The 14780-nt window shown below is 34.3% G+C and overlaps 1 long non-coding RNA gene across 1 annotated transcript in view; it reads left to right on the top strand.

The window, feature by feature from the left end:
• Positions 1 to 14780, top strand: part of LOC105873752 (uncharacterized) — a 91762-nt gene that overhangs the window by 69345 nt on the left and 7637 nt on the right. The window contains exons 2-3 of the long non-coding RNA XR_012922192.1: positions 3570 to 3600; positions 7067 to 7302. This is a non-coding gene — a long non-coding RNA (uncharacterized LOC105873752). The remainder of the gene's footprint in view (positions 1 to 3569; positions 3601 to 7066; positions 7303 to 14780) is intronic.

A 14780-nucleotide genomic window follows, 5' to 3' on the forward strand; every position in this document is an offset into this window, starting at 1 on the left:
AAATAAATTAGAGATTTATTACTTAAGAATGATATCCATGGTGTATCTTAAATAAGAAAACCAAGTAGAATAATATGATTTTATTTTTGTAAACAGTACCCAACCAAAAAACCAAAAAACCTATACAAGTTTATCTGTTGTGTATAAGCTCTCCCAGTTTTGTGATAGGATATGAGCAGATTGTTAATATTAGTAACCATGTAGGTGGGACTGAGGCTGAGAAAAGATTATTAAGGCTTTATTGATATATCTTTGCATGTCTTTATCTTTGCACTTACATCACTGGATCCAATGAGGAAGTATGGCTTTTATAAAATCACAATTTAAAAAGTAATAAAGAAAATTATTTAAAAAAACCATGAAGCATATTCTTCAATGTTAAGATATATTGTGAGATGACTATCACTTTGAATAAAAGTTTTGCAGACAGAGCATCACCACAGTAAATATACATATTGATTGTAAGGTGCTTCTCTATTTCATAAACATTACTAATGGGAAAACAAAATTTAGCTTAGGGTGACAGGAAAGCATTTTTCAGGAAAAAAAATAGTTACATTCCCTTTATCTACCTCCATTCACTTTTCTGGGGAGGATGGATCTGTCAACTACCTTGTATTTCCTTAAAGGGGACACACACACACACACACACACACACACACACACACACACACACTCACTCTCTCTCTCTCTCTCTCTCTCTCTCTCTCTCTCTCTCTCTCTCCTCAGTATACTGGCCTTTTGCATACTTGAAAACATTGTTAAATGTGGGTGTGATGATGCAAATTTGGAAGCTGCAGACACAGATACATTTATTTGGTTAAGAAAATGAAAGTAATGAAAGAGAGAGGGAAGGTGGAGGACAGCTAGGAAGGTGATTAAAGGGATGAAAGTTGGAAGAGATTGGAAGGCAGTGGGGAAAAAAACAGACTTGGTAAGAGATGTCCAATGAAGGTTACTTACATTGAAGTAAAAAGTGCTGTTTTTCCACATATACACCCACGTCCATGTCTTCTCTGTAATCTCCAGTAAAGCTGATGTCGCTCACTAATGCTTTGGGAAGTGACTTGCTTTTTTTGGAATGAGTCTTGCTTAAAGACAAACCTAAATTGAAATCTGAGACTGGCCATGGGAGGCTGGGCATATCCAGGGTAAGAGAAATCAGGAGACATAGGCCATATTGCTACTGCATTATTTTTTCTTATTGAGGTGATGGGAAATTTCAGAGAAATCCTGAATCCTTAGTCTACAAAGAGACACAATTTAATGCACAAATAATTATCACATGAAGAATTATATGCAGAATTTAAATTGTGGATTAAGGGAGGAGGTGGGAGTAAGAATTTACAATCTTGGCTCCCAAATTGAATTTCAAAAGCTAAAAATATAATTGAGTAATTTAAGGAGTTTCCATTTCCACAGATTTAGCCCATTTAATAAAACAATGACCACAGTTACTAAACGAAACCAGTCTGAAACCAGTTAGATCACATTTTCATTTGCTAGAATGCAGAAAAGAAGAAAATAGTTTCGGCTTATTTTATTCTATTCTTTTTTTCTGTAAATAAAAACATAATCTGTTTCCATTTAAAATTATTAAAATGAAAACTAGAAACTATGATTTTTATTAGTATAAACATATGCATTCTACAAACTTAATTAAGTGCTTACTATGGTACCAGAAAAAAAAAAATAAGATCAGAAATAAGTGTCTAGATGAAGAGAGAAGTTGTCAACGTAGATTATTACAACCAAAGCACAAAATTATTTATGCTTATTCATTCACAATGCACCAATAAATAAAATTATTGTATTATGGAAAGCTAATTATTTACATTTGCATTTAATATTTCATTTGAGTGGAGGTTAAGGTGGGAAAGGAGTATAATATAAAATGCTTAATGTTTAGAGATCTGTAACTTTCAAATGATTTTACTTTGTGTATTTAACTGTGTATTATTGCTTGTTAAATTGAGTTTGCAGTTATTCGGTAAAAACAAAAACAAAATCCTACAATCTTGTTTTCACATTTTATTTTTTTTGAGCTTGCAACATTTTTATATATTGAATTGTGCAGATATATTTACAGATTGACAAATGATTGTGATGCAAACACATGTATAATCACCTCTCAAATCAGAAATAGAAGGCGATGGGCACCCTAAGGCCTCATAACACCTTTCCCTTCACCTCCCATCTTAGCCCACTTCCTCCTCCATGTGTAACCACTATACTAAGTTCTAAGGTCTTTTATTTCCCCTGCCTTTTCATGTAAACATACCACCTGAATAGCTATTTTTAAACAAGATAGCTTCAGAAATTTATATTAATAGAATGATATAGTGGTTTTTTTTCATTTGCTGCATATTTAACCTAATACTACATTCCCCAAGATCAATCCACATTGTAGTGTATGATTACACATCATGTCTATTTTTGTCATGTAGAGTACCATTGTATTGATATATTCCAATTTATTTATTCATTCTATTGTAAATGGACACAAATTATTTCCAGTTTTTATTTAAAAAGCAGTTGTGAACATTCTTTTGAACACACATCGTTGGCACATATGTGCAAGTATTTCTCTATACCTAGGAATGAAATTTCTGTGTCCAAGGTAAGCACATCTTCAATTTTATTGAAAAATGCCACCCTATTTCCCAAAGTTGTTATATTCATTTATATTCCCACTAACAGAGTATAAGATTTCTGATTATTCATGTCTCAGCAACATTTAGTTTTATCAAATGTTCTAGTTTTTAACCAGTCTGCATAATAGTATCTATTGTGGTTTAAATTTGCATTTCCCTGATTACCAAGCGGCCTGATTACTTTTTACAGATTTATTTTTCATTTGAGTTTCCTTCTTGTTCAGTACTTATTCAAGTCTTTGACTCATTTTCCTAATGGGTTGATTTTCTATATTTTTCTTATTGACTTTCGCAATTAAAATTTTAATTTTGAGATTATTATAGATTCCCATGCAGTTGTACGAAATATTACATTTACCCTTTAACTAGTTTCCTCTAGTGGGAACATCTTGCATAACGATTGTGTAATATCACAGTCAGGAAACAGACATTGATGAAATCTAATATTAGTAGGATTTTCCATTTTTCATGTACTTGTGTATGTATGTGTGTGTGTGTGTGTGTGTGTGAGAGAGAGAGTTAGTTTAGCTCTATGCATTTTTAGCACTTGTGCAAGTTTGTGTGTTCACTACTGGAGAGAAGATACTGAACCATCACTGCAAGATCCTCCCTACTGTTGCCCTATTATAATCACACAACCTTTCCCACTCACTACCCCCACTTCCTCTGAAAACCACTAATACATACGTTCTTTGTCTCTACAATTTTATCATTTCATGAATGTTATAGAAATGGAACCAGCATAAAACCTTTTGGGACAAGCTTTTCTCCACTTAGCCTATTTCTCTGGAAATTCATCTAAGTTGCTGGCACATCATTTTTTTTTCAACACAAATGTACCCATAGACTTATGGCATTCCTTTCTGAATGTTCTCCTCTGATTCGTCATTATGTTTTTTCCAATGCTATCACTAGGAACTGTCACCTGTTTACGTCTTGGGATGCGGTGAGCACATTTTTACTTATTTTTATTTATTTATTTTTTGCCTAAGTCAAAACGCTTTGAGATATTGCCACATGTATGTATATCACTTTCTGTTAATGATCTGGGAGACTGAAATTCTGATTTGGATTTAGTCAATCTGTTTTAAAGTAAGGTCATGCAAATACACTTTTGGAATTAAAATTTGAAAAAAAAAAGTTTAAAAAAAGCACTGAGAATGGATAAGGATGCCTGATTAAAATAATGGATATTCTAAAATATAGTTTGTTTTAAAACTTTCTGATTCTTTCTCATATATTTCAGTTCCTTTAAACTATAGTTCTGAGTTCATTGCTTTCCTTTGAACAGAGGTTCCATGATTTTCATTTTTATTTTCTTCCTCAATTGCTATCTTATTTCTTCAGAATACCTATTAGTAAAACAGTACTAAGGATAAACATTTATTTTTTAAAATAAAAATTTCTAGTTCTTGAGCTCTGAATAAACAGTAGAAGTATCATTTTGCATTGGCTTTATTCCTTAGTTCATTAAGACATCTCTATCTTGTTTTTCCAGGTTCTAGAATAAGCACAATGCCTGACATTCCATTAAGGTTTATTAATACAGTGTATAAAATGTTTCTTTATTGCTTAACTAGAAGCTGGAGTTGCAAAAACAAAGGATGTATTAACACAAAGTCTGCTTCTGGTTATTGAAAGATTAACATACATCTTCAGATCTTTAAAAGCAATGATTAGAAATTGAAATGGATCATAAGGGAGAGTACAAAAACTCCTCTAAAGCAAACAAAGATACTTGCTTTTAAAATTTGAGGAGAACAGAAGTACAATGCTACTTTCTAGCCTCCTGATTTAAAAGTATAATTTCCCTTTTATCATCACTACACACAAACATAAATACACTGTTAGTCACGGGGTACTTGAAGGTACTTTGTAAAGTTAGGTAGGGAATTGAGGACACAATTCCTTTAATGCATTCTAATGAGCTAACAGCTGTGACACATAGATCATTGATTACAGGAGCTTGAAGGCACCCTAGGCATCATCTTCTCAACCCCCTTATCTGTAAAGATGAGCAAAAAATGAGATCAAGGAAAGGTTGTTGACGTATCCAGGGATACCCTGCTTGGTAGTGGCAGAATCAAGGATTGATTAATCCATGTCAGGGTTGTTCTATTTGACACAAACCAGTGAATGTTAACCTAGAAAATGCTTTATCTGCTCATTCAGCCAGTTTGTATTGCTCACCCACTCCGCATCAAGCAATGTTCTGTGAGCATTGTATTAATATGTGTAGATGTAGATAAGACAAGGCCTCACTCGCTGTGAAACTTGCCAGTGTCTGGGGAGTTAGACAAGTAACAAGATGCATTACTGTAGATTGCGTTAAGTGCTACAACAGAAATGTGGACGAAGTGCTGAGAAATCACTAAGGAGAGACTCACCAATCAGCTCATGGTGATGCATTTGTCATGTCTCTCCAAGTCACTGAACATATCTTTCAAGGCAGCTGTGGTGAGAGGGGATATGTCACATAACCTACTCTGGGCTTAATAGAAATGACCTGATTATCCAAGGTATTTCTAGTTCTTTTGTAGTGCATAGACTTGTGGATTAGCGATGATTTGGGGTCTTATTGTTTAAGAAGCAAGGGAATAAAAATACTCTAAAAATAAGCATTGGTGTGTATCCAGAGATGCAGATCTATTTGGATGCTTGACAAGAAAAGAATTACAGGAAATACATTTTATCTTCATAGGGTGATAAGCACAGGATTCCCACATATATCTGGGAACAGTTTTCACAATCTGCCTCCTCAATAGGTAGTGAAGTTTTTGCCAGAGCATGGCTCACATAAAAGAACTGTGGTGCTGCCTGATTAGTCTCCTTTCTTCCCGTCTTCTTTTCCTCCCCACTTACAAATGCAAACAGATGGAATCAAACACACTTCTCATCAGTTTTCTTTATCTGTCCTGAGATCACGTTGCAAAGCATTCATTCTTACACTTCCACTTTCCCTCCTTTTATTTTTCATTTGTGGCCACTTTTAAAGCTTCGTGTCAGATTCCTTCAACCCACCTCTGATTTCAGCTGTGGCTGTGGTGGATAAAGTTCCCAGGCATGTTGACAGCTTCCCATCTCCAACATCAGCTGCATCTCTCTTTTCCTAGTCAAAGAAGCTTCCACAGCATGTTTACAGGCAGCCAAGAAGTACAAGGTAGTTAATGCCTTAAGGGAAATCCTCAACAATGGGGGAGATTAATATCTCAGCTTCTTGTTTTTCAGTGGGAAAAGTGAAAAATGGAAAAATGCCAAGAGGCATTCCATGTAGCACCTCAGATGGCCACCAGAGCAATTGATTACCCATTGTCCACAGTAATAAGCAGTTCAATAATGGTCCTGTTATTGTTTTGTTTTAAACTACCTCTCACTCTTGCTCCCTCCCTACAAGTGATCCCTGTCATCACCTCCTTTATAAATGACCTCTACCCAAATCCTTATTTCAGTTTTGCTGTAAGGGACTTAAGACATTTCAAAATTCTGAACTATTTTCTAATCATCACCTGTAGCCTTGGTCAATACTTAATCATTATCGTTTTGATGGCAGGATACCCGTGTTCTGGGAATAAGCCATTGGCATATATTCTATATAAAACCATTTTAAATAGTTTTATGCCCCAAATTTGATAACCTGTACATTACCAATAATGACACTAAATCATCCAGTGTTGGCGTAAATGGAATAAGCTAGCAGGGCAAGTAGACCAAGAACACTGTAAGCTAAAATGAAACACTGCTTTCTGCACTAAATTTTGCTTCTTCAGAAGACTATATGGGAGATTGTGAGAGAGTGTGACATGTTTGCAGTAGGTCTATTTGTATTATTGCTTAAATAATTTATTCCTTCCAACTATTTATTTAGAAACTGTCGGGTTAGGTGAACACCTTATTTTTTTATTTTTTTTTCCTTAGTTGTAAAAATAATACATGGTCTTTGTAGAAAAGTGGAATAGACAGAAAACCCAGAAAGAAGGTAATAATCATGAATAATTCCATATCCCAGAATTAACCACTATTAATATTTTATTAAATGCCCTTTCAGTTTTGAGAATGTATAAAGGGAAATAGTGAAGGTGGGAAGAAGGAGAGAGAAGCAATAGTCTTTATTTCTAGTTTTGTGTCCCATTTTTCTCATTTAACAGCATTTTATAACTTCATTAAGCAAACAGTTTTACTAATATCTTTGTAAAAGCACACAATTTATTCTTAGTATTAAATTTTCTGGTATTCCATTATTATAATAACACTGGGACTCGTATATTTTGTATATTAATATACAAAGCTCTGAAATTTCCTTTATATAGAGCCCTGGAAATTGAATTAATGGGTAAAAAAGCATGTATATATAGTGATCTTGATGATTCTTATCAAATTGCTCTATATGGTCTACAGTTTACCTTTTCTTGTAGGGCTGGCTTCATAGGTGTGTGGTGTACAGATACATGAGGTCTCCTGCTCAGAACTTGGTTTAATGTTCCTTGATGTTGCCATCTTGAAAATCTTGAGAATTTTTGAAAAAGAGGCCCCTCATTTTCATTTTGCACTGGACCCTACAAATTATGTACCCGGTCCTGCTTCCATGAGAAAACCAGAAGAAGAAAATAACATCATGTTAAGAGCATTTTGTAATGGGAGATATAGAAAGGTATGTGAAAGCAATGATATGGGAAACTCGGTTTTCCCATTGCCTTTTTAAAAATTCTTTATTTCTCACTGGGTAAATCTAATTAATTTTTTTTGTCTCATATTCCATGGGAAATATCAAACTGTTTTAGCTAAGTAGGTTTGCTCAAGACCTGCAGGCAGTATGTCTCTGACCAGATAAAATTCAACCATGTCTTGCCTTGACTGTTTTTGCACTTATATGTTACTATGTCACTAGTTCAAATGGTTGAGTGGCACAGGTCACTCCAATGCTAACAGTTAATTTAGTTTTGTTAGATGGGAAATAATACTCATATGTATCACTTTGTCTTGAAGCATAACATTGAGGAAGGCAAATTTAGAACAAAAACTACAACAGCAGCAGCAACAAAAAACAGGGTGGGGAGGGATATTGTTATCAAAACAGCATGCCCATAATAGTGAATTGAGAGATACCTACAGATCTACATATCTATATTCATCCACAACCATATCTATATATTTTTATAGTTACTATTTTTAACATACTAATACGTTGCCTCAAAAATGCTAAATGAATCAATGTATGTGAAAAAGGAGTCAACTCTAAAGTTGCCCAATCTTAGTTGCTGCTAGATTTTATAGCATTAGACATAGACAGAAGCCAATGGGTTTCTTAAAATATGTATTCAGTGGTTAACTATACCAATGAGTTAAAAACATAATCAGCAACATTAGGGAAATAAAGTTTTAACTAAATAGTTTATAGACCAGGGATTAAGAAATTACTCTTACATTTCTAAAGCTATGTAAGGCCAATGAATAAATCTGACAGAATTTGCCAATCAAAGAAGAGTCAAAGCAGATGAGAATATATAGAAAATTACTAAACACAACAGCAACTGTACTAATGTCTATCTACATTTAAGAACAACCTGTGAGAAAACCAATTTGTCTTGATGAATACTGTGAGAAGAACCAGAATTTTCACAGTGAGGCTCCTGTACCTGGCTGGCCATTACATTTTTCCATTTCCACACTCTAAGGGAACATAGAGGAGAAAGCCAGCTGTGTGCAATAGTGGAACCACTGGGAGGTCAGTGAAATACAATTCAGACAAAGCGAAAAACCTTCCAAATAGTGCCAAGGATCTTCTTAAGCGGACTTCTAATGTAACAATGATGCTTTCAAAGGAGAATAAAGGCTGATATATGTTTTTAAGGAATCAGAAGTCACTGTAAAATGAAAGTCTTGACAGAAATCCCTGCTAGTTTCAAATATTCTGCAATTTTACCCTGATGTATTTTTGGTTTTCTAAGTGGTATTTGTACTGAAATGTCAGATGGGCTGGGGAGTATTTCATGTTAACTTTGTGGATGATTTAGCTGCTTTTTGTTATTTACTTGGGAGCACAGGCTGAGAGTTGCACTTAAGCTTAAAGGCAACACTAATTTGCATGTATAGTCAGTGATCTTTGTCAAAAGTGCTTTTCAAATCCAATTTACAAACAAAACGTATTGAGAAACAAGAAAGGAGTATTATATACCATAACTATAAATTCCTTGGCCTAATGGTCATTAGTTGGAAACTACTAAATGTAATTCTTCAAGATAATTTAGGTTTTAATAAGTTTGCTTTGAGATTGGTTACTTTAAGGTTATCCAAAGTTTAGAGAATGTAAATAGAACCAGAGGTTGAACATTATTTTTTAAAGTAGTAAATACAAATAAATTCAAAATAATGTCTTTATTACAGTGCAATTGACCTTGGAACAACACAGGTTTGAACTGTGTGGGTCCACTTATTTATGGAGTATTTTCCTCCTCTGCCACATCTGAAACAGTGAGACCAACTCCTTTTCTTCCTCCTCTTCAGCTTATTCAACATGAAGATGAGGAGGATAAAGACATTTATGATGATCCACTTCTGCTTAAGGAATAGTAAATGTATTTTCACTTCCATATGATTTTCTTAATAACATTTTCTTTTCTTTACTTTATTGTAAGAATAGAGTACATCATAAATATTAATATAAAATACAAAGTATGTATTAATTAACCATATATGTTATCAGCAAGACTTCCAGTCAACAGTAGGCTATTAGTAGTTAAGTTCTGGGGGAATCAAAAGTTACATGCAATTTTCAGCTGCCCAAGGGATCTGTGCCCCTGATCTCTGCATTGTTGAAGGGCAAACTGTATTTTAATTTCTAAATGGCTAGTTTTAAGCATAAGAATCCAATTGTTAAGTGAAAACTGTAACTGGATAAAGTACACCTATAAATCTTCCTTAAAAAAACAGGATATTATTGTAATCATTGTAAAAGAGTAGGAAGTATGGATAAATTTATCTCCTGATTCTATAATATTTCATATATTTCATCATAATATCTCATAATTCATAGTATTTCATAATCATATTTCATAATCTCTTTATGAGTATCTATGGATGTCAATACTCATGAATCTCTCATACCTCATAATCGCATAATCTCAATATCTTATAATTCCATTAAGGAATTATGTATTTTTAATTAAACTTAAACAAAATGTTAATTTTATAGTTTCTATATAATTCAATTAATAAAATTACAGATTGTCTCCTATGTACCGGAAGATATTGCTATATGTGATGCATCCAAAATGACTAAGACACAGTGCCTGTGCTCAACAAGTTCCTAGTCTAGCAGGGAATACAGACATTATAACAAAATATTCTACTGTATGATAGCAGCAATATAAATTTATACAAGGAACCGATATTTCCTAGAAAATGGAACAATTAGCAATCACCCTGCATTTCCTCTAGGGAAATTTTTCTGGAGGAAGCTATATCTGAACTAAGGCTTAAAATGGCCACAATAGATTTGCCAGACAAGCAAGGAGGGAAGGATAGAAAATATTCAAGGTAGTGGTATTTCCATGCATAAAGGCAAGAAACATGAAACATGATAATATGATCTGGGATCCAGGGAATTACAATCATTGCTATCTGAGCCATGCCATTTTAAATAAAAATAAGAAAAGCTTCATATACTACAGACATTAATTTGACAACTTTCAAAACAGTCTGGGCTATAATAGCCTTTTTTTGTTAAGTCACTAGGATTACATCTTACAAAAAATACATAGATTTTCTTCAATAGATTTGTTTGTTTTTTTGACATATGAACAAATATATATTTTTACTCTGATTAAAAACAAGATTCTTGGAGTATAACTTACATCGTTTGAATCAGTAGTTTAACAAGCAACAATAGCACAAGTAGACTAATGGGAGTACATCAAACTCAGAAGCTTCTACACAGCAAAGGAATCCAGCAACATGGTAAAGACATAACCTACAGCACAGGAGAAAATATGGATGAACTGTACATCTGGCAAGAGGTTAATATCCAAGATATATAAGGAATTCAACTTAATAGCAAGAAAAACATACAACCCAATCAAAACATGTACAAAAGACATGAATAGACATTTCTCAAAAGAAGATACACATTCTTTTCCACAAAGGGTTGCACTAATTTGCAGTCCCACCAGCAGTGTAAGAGTGTTCCTGTCTCTCCACATCCTTGCCAGCATTTGTTGTTTTGGGATTTCTTGATACAGGCCATTCTCACTGGGGTTAGATGATATCTCATTGTGGTTTTGATTTGCATTTCTCTAATGATTAGCGATGTTAAGCATTTTTTAATATGTTTGCTGGCCATTATTCTGTCTTCTTTAGAAAAGTTTCTGTTCATTTCCGTTGCCCATTTCTTGATGGGGTTGTTTGATTTTTTCTTGTTAATTCTTTTGAGCTCTAGATAGATTCTTGTTATCAGACCTTTATCGGAAGTGTAGAGAGCAAATATTTTCTCCCATTCTGTAGGTTGTCTATTTGCTCTAATGATAGTTTCCTTGGCTGTGCAGAAGCTTTGTAATTTGATCAGGTCCCATTTGTTTATTTTTGTTGCTGCATTGATTGCTTTGGGGCTCTTCTTCAAGAATTCTTTGTCTAGGCCAATGTCTGAGAGGGTTTTCCCAATCCCTTAGGTTTAAATCTGTTATCCATCTTGAGTGGATTTTTGTGAGAGGTGAGAGGTAGGGATCCTGATTCAATCTTCTGCATGTAGCTATCCAGTATTCTCAGCACCATTTACTGAAGAGAGATTCTTTTCCCCATTGTATATTTTTGTCTGCTTTATCAAAGATTGCTAAAAAAATAGAAATACAATTCGACCCAGCAATAGCAATATTAGGCATCTACCCAAAAGAGCATAAGACATTCTGTTATAAAGACATTTGCACCCAAATGTTTATGGCAGCACAATTCCCTATAGAAGGACATGGAAACAACCCAAGTGTCTGTCAATTCATGAGTGGATTATTAAATTTGGTATATGTTTACAATGGAATATTATTCAATTCTAAGAAACGACAGTGAGCTAGCACCACTTATATTATCCTGGATTGAGCTTAACCCATTATCTGAAGTGAGGTGACACAAGATCAGAATAATGGGCTCCATATATACTCACCATCAAATTGGTACTGACTGATTAACGCTATGGTGCTCAAAGGGTGGTGGTGTTCACCAGGGATTCAGGAGTTGGGGGCTAGTCCCATATCTGAGGTATGTGGTGAACATTGTGGAGAGGAAGGGCATACCTCTAACCCTTGCTAGGGAGAGACAAAGATATAAAATGTAACCAAAATGTTAAGAAAAAAAGAAAAACATTTGTCGGGTGTAGGGCAGGTGGGAGCTGGGAGGAGGGATGGGTATATACATACATAGGGTGGGATCCACACCGTCTGGGGGATGGACACGCTTGAAGCTCTGCCTCAAGGGGGAAGGGGAGACAAGGGCAATGTATGTAACCTTAACAATTGTACCCCCATAATATTTGAAATAATAAAATAAAGAAGATACATGGATGGCCAACAGATACAGGATAAAATGTTCAACAACACTAATCATCAAATTAAAACCACAATGAGATATCACTTCACACCTGTTAGAAGGGCTTTTATAAAAAAACACAAAAGATTATAAGTGTTGGAGGATGTGGAGAAAAGGGAGGTGTTCTTATCACAAAAATGCTAACTATGCATATTTTAATGGATAATGCATATGTTAATGAGATAGCTTTAGTCATTCCATAATGTAAATATACTTCAAAATATCATGTTGTACAGAGTACACATATACAATTTTATCTGTCAATGTGAAAAAATAAATAAACTTGTAGCTTAGAATACAAGACATTATGCTTTTAAAATTCTGGTTGTATCACCTAAAAGCTTCATGACCATGAGCAAGTCACTTAACCTCTAAGCATCAGTGAACTAAATATAATAACCAGTCTCGTCCCGTCCCTATCCTTCTAAAGGAGACTACCTGCTCACAGTCCCTGTCATCTAGATAGGCATCATTTGTGTTGTACTATTTTTCCATATAATATTTCAGTTTCATTTATCTGTCATCTACCCTTCTCTTCAGAAATATTCCAAATTATTCCTGTGAAATATGGATAGTTAAGAGAGTGCATACCTGAATTATTCACCTCATCTATAAATAAGAAAGAAATAATTGCACAATATTTTCTTTTTTCCCTAAATAGAATCAAAACGTTTCTTTTGATTGTTTAGGCAATGATTCTTAGGGGAATCTTGGAATTTAAAGCTATGGACTTTGGAGCTTGAGAAAAAAAAAAAATTAAACTGTAGCCCCATTATGATCCACTTTTGAGGTATGAATGAGTTACTTCACTTGTGAGCCTTAATTTTTGAATATGTAAAAGGAATAATAGTGCTGACATTTTATTTTGCTCCCATATGCTGAGTATTTGCCATGTGCACATCACTTTGCCAAGAATTTTGTTTTATCTAGTTTAATACTCAAAACAGTATTATTTTCAACCCCACTTATAGAGGAGGAAACGGAAACTCAGAGAGGCTAGTTTGACAGTCACTTAGCTAGTGAGTGGATGGGAACTCAGATGAAGCTGATGCCAAAGCCTGTGGCTCTAACCACTATACTACTGTTTCTACATTTCTTTTTTCAAGATTGTGGTGAAGGTTGAAAAAGATAACATATGTAGTGAATTATGATCTTTCTGGCAAAACATCAGTACCCAACAAATGTTAGTTCCCTATTCCTCCTCCATTCTTTTCTGGTATTTTATTTAAGGGACCTATAAAGTGGAAATATATTCATGAGCAATGTATTTTACTATGAAAAAAATCATACAACAGCAAAAAGATTTTAATGGACCATGGAACTCATTTATATGAGATTTTAAAAATATGATTTCCCTTTTGGTCTCCAAAAATTGAGTTTAAATAAAGTCTTTAAAGATTTCAAAAAATTAATTTTCTTTCTGCCAAATTTTTGATGAGCTGCTAGACTGATTTTCTGGAACATATCAGTGACTTCCCATTATTCTCTCCTAGTACTTGACTGCTGTTCAGAGACACCCACAGACACTGGTAAGGCTAAGTCTTGTGGCTGCCAGATTCTCTGGGGGAGAAAAAGAGCTTTGCTACGTGAGATGCATTTAATAGTTATGAAAGAATAAGAAACGAATGCGTTGCTTCACTGACAGTTCGACTTTTCAGATTTCAAGTTTCTGTAGTAACTAAAAAGAAAGGAAATGTTAAAGCCCAGAAACTAGTGTGAATCAGCCATCTTTATATTCTTTTTAAATAAAAATAGAACTATATCCATGTAATAAAACATAGCTTAGCCCTTATTGCTGTGTGAGGGACTGCTGTATTTCTCCTTTGACTCAGACATGCATTAAATAAAAGAGCCACCATATTTTTTTGTTACTTGTGAGAACACAATATAATGTGAGTTATAACAGAAAATGACTCGTTCTCTTTGTTCTACCAGGGTTCATCAACTCCATGGTTTAGCTGTAACCAAGATCAAAGTTTGGACATAAAAATATATTTAAATATGCCATCAAAGCAGTTTTTCTCAAATAACAGGTTAGAAATCTCAGTAGCACATGGAGACTTATAAGGTGACTTTGGATAGTGGTTTTATGTAGCTTTGATCATGTCTGGTAGTGAAATGTGTGTGAGTAAACTGGCTAAGCCAGTCTTATACAATTTATGTACTCCTTTCTGCAAAATCCTCAGCCAATAAGAGCAGATATTATGTCGTGGGTCAGACTGAAGCTGTAGAGACTTGCATTTTTGTTTCATGCAAATAACATCTACAAGATAAATTGAAAGTCTCTTCCTGCTAAGTTATCAGTATAGGAAATAGAAGATAGGGGACAACTCTTATAGTGGCCTTAGGGTGTACAGTTTGAAATTGCTCAAAAACTATATTTTCTAGAAAACCTGCCAATTCAGTTTTCTCCAAGAAGACTACAGTGTCTGTCCAGTGGCCTGCAGGGAAGTATTAGTATTAGCTTTCAACTTTGAGTAGTTTGTCATTTGATAGGATGGTTTGGCTACTACTGTAGTTATTAGATATTGCTGACAAATTTGATATATTCTTAAGAAA

This window comes from Microcebus murinus, chromosome 12 (assembly GCF_040939455.1).
Source record: "Microcebus murinus isolate Inina chromosome 12, M.murinus_Inina_mat1.0, whole genome shotgun sequence".
NCBI lineage: Eukaryota > Metazoa > Chordata > Mammalia > Primates > Cheirogaleidae > Microcebus > Microcebus murinus.